The sequence below is a fragment of the Gekko japonicus genome, unplaced genomic scaffold (assembly GCF_001447785.1).
Source record: "Gekko japonicus isolate JY-2015 unplaced genomic scaffold, Gekko_japonicus_V1.1 scaffold3951, whole genome shotgun sequence".
NCBI lineage: Eukaryota > Metazoa > Chordata > Lepidosauria > Squamata > Gekkonidae > Gekko > Gekko japonicus.
Window position 1 is genome coordinate 86,304 of NW_015171014.1, and position 5,010 is coordinate 91,313.

Consider the following 5,010-nt stretch of genomic DNA (forward strand, 5'->3'; position numbering starts at 1 on the left):
TGTGCCCACCCCCTGGGCTCTTTACTGCCGGAGCTCTGCTCCTGTGCACTCCTGCAGGAAACGACCCCTGTACATACACACACGCACGCACACACACATATATGAGAAACCGATTTGAATCCTTTGGATTTGGTTTATATATTTTTGCATCAGAGTACAGATAGGGGGTATGTTGATTTAGAAGAACTTCTCATGCTACCTCTAATGCAAAAATGACATTAATTTTTTTTAAAATTAGGGAGTCACGGCGTTGCTTGTTTGAACATTGTTAAACAATAAGGCCCTGTTTTGCTGTTTTATGGTACGAGTAAAATGAAGAGATGTAAGGTGGTGGATCCCCGGATCGTTGCTTATCAGAAGCTTTGGGAGATGTTCGGTGTACATTACATTACATTACATTAGAGATTTATATACCGCCCTATCCATGAGGCTCAGGGCGGTGTACAGACACACACACAATTTATCTAAGCTAGGGTACAATGGTGTAGTGGTTAATTGTGTGGACTCTAATCTGGGAGAACCGGATTTGATTCCCCACTCCTCCACATGCAGCTGCTGGTGTAGCCTTGGGTCAGTCACAAGTTCTCTCAGAGCTGTTCTCTCAGGAGCAGTCCTTGAAAGAGCTCTCTCGGCCCCGCCTACCTCACAGGGTGTCTGTTGTGGGGAGGGGAAGGGGAAGGAGTTTGCATGCTGCTCTGAGACTTCTTTGGGTAGTGAAGGGTGGTGTATAGATCCAATGTCCTCCTCCTCCTCCTCCTCCTCCTCTTCTTCTTCTTCTTCTTGTCACAAGTTGACGATGTGTAGATGCCACATGTACCACTTGGGAAGCCCCCACTCAGTAAATAAGGACCCCCAATGTGGAGGCCTGTGGGTGTCCTGGTGCCCGCTGGCACTTCCCGGGTGCCTGCCAAGAGTTTTAGACGTGGGCATGGTCAGGTGGAGCTTTTGCCCAGTGGTGCTTCAGATTGGCCATTAGCGATTTGACTGTCTCTGCAGATTCATACAAAGATGGCTTTGGCTGCAGCTGCTATCACTGCACAAGGATCTTTGCTGTGTGAGTAAAGTAGGGTTGCCTTGTCTGGGTTGGAAAATACCCGGAGACTTTGGGGGTGGATCCGGGAGAGGGCGGGGTTTGGGGAGGGGAGGGGCCTCAGCAGCGTGACATGCCACAAAGCCCACCCTTCAGAGCAGCCATTTTCTTCGGGGGAGCTGATCTCTGTCAGCTGGAGATCAGTCGTCAAAGCGGGAGATCTCCAGGTGCCACATGTTGGCTGGCGACCCTCGACTGAAGGTAAGCCCTGGCAGCCATTTTGTTTCTGGCTTCACCGCCTGTGGAAGCCATTTTGTGGCAGCCATTTTGTGAGTGTGCCCACTACGCCGTGTCAGTATCCCAAAGTTGCCCACAGGCTCAAAATGTTTGGGGGACCTCTGCTACCCACAGATGCCGGCGGTAGTTACTTGAGAGTAACTTCGAACATGCTCAGACGTAGCCTCTGGTCCGATATAATGAAACGCTCTCACATTCCAGAGCCAAAATGTGAACGAAACGTATGCTGCCTTAGTTTTAGCTTTCTAAATGATAATCTTACCAGACTGATTTCACAGAAGAGCTGCGCCGCCGTCGCGCCTCCCTTTGCCCCGCTTCTATTGGTCAATTTCCCACTCAAAGCCACGCGGCCGCATGTTGACCCGCAACCTCGCCCGATTTTCCCCGCGGTTTCGTGATCCTCAAAGAACACCAAGCAGGCACCAGGGAAGCATGGCTTTGAGTGGAAAATTGACCAACAGAAGTGAGGCAAAGTCACAGCTCCTCTGTGAAATCGGTCCCATTCTTATGTTATGTTTCTTTTGGGAGAAGAGTCTAGGATAGGTACTTTCTTTGCCTACAGAGTAGCTGCTAATAGGATCTGGACAATATTCCTCCCTTAGCATGAAATAACAAGACTAATGGAACATTTCATATCTCGCCATGGGTTCCGAGAATGAACCAGGGATTGAACCCGGGACCTTCTACGTGCCAAGCAAATGTTCCTTCACTGAGCCATGGACCTTCCCTGTGGCTCTCTCTTGCTTCTAAATCAGTTGGTACCTGGAATTGTTCTTCCTGGGGTAATCTAAACTTTTGAGGAGGTCCATACGGGAAGATGTGATCCCTAGGGTTTCTCGGACTCAAATCATTTAGGCCAGGGGTCATTTTGTAGAAAAAGAGGTGCAGGAGCTCATTAGCATAACTTAGCATAACTTAACATAACCTCAAAAATGATATTATAGCACTGGAAAAGTGCAGAAAAGGGCAACTCGAATGATAAAATGATAAAAGGGTTGGAACACTTTCCCTATGAAGAAAGCTTAAAGTGCTTGGGGCTCTTTAGCTTGGAGAAACAACAGCTGAGGGGTTACATAATCAAGGTTTATAAGATTATGCATGGGATAGAGCAGGTAGAGAAAGAAGTACTTTTCTCCCTTTCTCACAGTACAAGAACTCGTGGGCACTCCATGAAATTGCTGAGCGGTCGGGTTAGAATGGATAAAAGGAAGTCCTTCTTCACCCAAAGAGTGATTAACACATGGAACTCACTGCCACAGGAGGTGGTGGTGGCTACAAGCATGGACAACTTCAAGATGGAATTAGATAAGCATGTGGAACAGAAGTCCATCAGTGGCTATTAGCCATAAGGTATAAATAGGAACTCACAGGCTTGGGCAAGGGATGCTCTGTCTTCTTGGTGCTTGGGGGGGGGTCAACAGTGGGAGGGCTTCTAGTGTCCTGGCCCCACCGCTGGACCTCCTGATGGCACCTGGTATTTCTGGCCACTGTGTGACACAGAGTGTTGGACTAGATGGGCCATCGGCCTGATCCAACATTGGCTTCTCTTCTGTTCTTATGTTCTTATGACCTGGGTGTGAGCAATTCTATCTGGAACACATTTTGCAGCTGTTGATAGTTTGCGACTCTTATGTAAGTGTGGAAAGGTACTCCTGCCAGTCCTGGGCTTTTGATGAGTATGCCTGGAGGACACTACAATTTTAGCCACGTCATTCTCATTCACAAATTACATTTTAGATATACACCAGATGGAAGTACAAGTCATAAGACGGCGGAGGAAAACCTGCCCTGCTCTCGTACGATGTGTTTCCATGTCCCTACTAGAAGCAACCTATGGGGTGGCACAAAATTCCAAAGATACAGAACATCATGAAGACACAATACAAGTATTACTACACATCGTGGAGGCAGAGTCATGGAGACAGGAAGGGACTAACTTTGCACACAACTGGACTTCCATTAAGATTGTAAAGTGGTATTGGCAATGGCTACCTATAGACATGCTCTGACCAGGATGAGACAGTTTGGTGTGGTGGTTAAGAGCAGCAGACTCTAATCTGGGAGAACCGGGCTTGATTCCCTGCACCTTCTGTTAAGTCAGCTACATAACAAAGGAGTCAGAGAGTGATTCGGCAAAAGATCAGCTTTTTTATTCAGCAACGCGTAACACAACTCCAACAGATCAACTCGAATAGCCAGAACAGCTTTAGCATCGAAGCTGTTCTTCTTTTAAACTCTCCCGGCTAATATAGCCACGCCCTATTATACAATAACAACCAATCAGGTTGTAACAATAAAGTCCAATCACAAGCGCTCCCTCTCATGGAACTGGGTGGTAGGTGATTGGATGGTTCTTCCTGGGCTACCAATGGGATTGGAGGGATTAGGATCCTTGCCCAGGACGAAGCTTTACATGGTGTATGAATGTGTGAGTTTACATACATGCAGTTGAATACTCATAGCTGCTTGACTCATAGCTGCTGGATGACCTTGGGCAAGCCGTAGTTCTGATAAGAGCTGTTCTTGAAAAAGGGCAATTTCTGTCAGAGCTCTTTCAGCCCCACCTGCCTCACAGGGTGTCTCTCAAGGGCAGTTCCCGCAAGAGCTCTCTCAGCCCCACCTACCTCACAGGGTGTCTGGTGTGGGGAGGCGAAGGGAAAGGAGATTGTAAGCCTCTCTGAGACTCCTTCAAGAAGTGAGGGGCGGGGTATAAATCCAATCTCCTCCTCCTCTTCCTCCTTCTTCTTGGGTCATCCTCAACACCTATTACATACTATACGCTCTGTTGGACCAGGGAAAAGGGGTCTGGATTTGTAGTCAATGCGCTCTCTGTTTCAGGATGAAATGTCAAAGTAGACACACAAAAGAAAATAAATCACCTCACACGCCTAAAGCTGATGGTGGGCCTTTTAGAGTTAAAATAAAAGGAATGTGTGGGTAGGGAGGTGATTCAGCGCTCTGGCCTGAGGGACTTGTTACCGGCAAAGTGGTATGAAATACAATAACAAGAGAAAGGCCTGGATCAGGAGTCGTGACACGATGTTCGCTCTGTGCGTTTCGTGTTCCATCTTAACAGGCAGGCATAGTACTTCACCTCTCTGGTCTTTTTCAAGGACAGCTCTTATCAGAACTACGGCTTGCCCAAGGTCATCCACCCAGGTGCAAGTGGAGGAGTGGGGACTCTGGTAGTTAAGAACATAAGAGAAGCCAATGTTGGATCAGGCCAAAGGCCCATCCAGTCCAACACTCTGTGTCACACAGTGGCCAAAACCCAGGTGCCATCAGGAGGTCCACCAGAAGGGCCAGAACTCCAGAAACCCTCCCACTGTTGTCCATCTAAGCACCAAGAATACAAAGCATCACTGCCCCAGACATAAGAACATCAGAGAAGCCATGTTGGATCAGGCCAATGGCCCATCCAGTCTTACACTCTGTGTCACTCAGTGGCCAAAACCCAGGTGCCCTCCACCAGTGGGGCCAGAACTCCAGAAACCCTCCCACTCCTGCCCCCCCAAGCCCCAAGAATACAGAGCATCACTGCCCCAAACATAAGAACCTAAGAGAAGCCATGTTGGATCAGGCCAATGGCCTATCTAGTCCAACACTCTGTGTCACATAGTAGCCAAAACACAGGGGCCATCAGGAGGTCCACCAACGGGGCTAGAACTCCAGAAGCCCTCCCA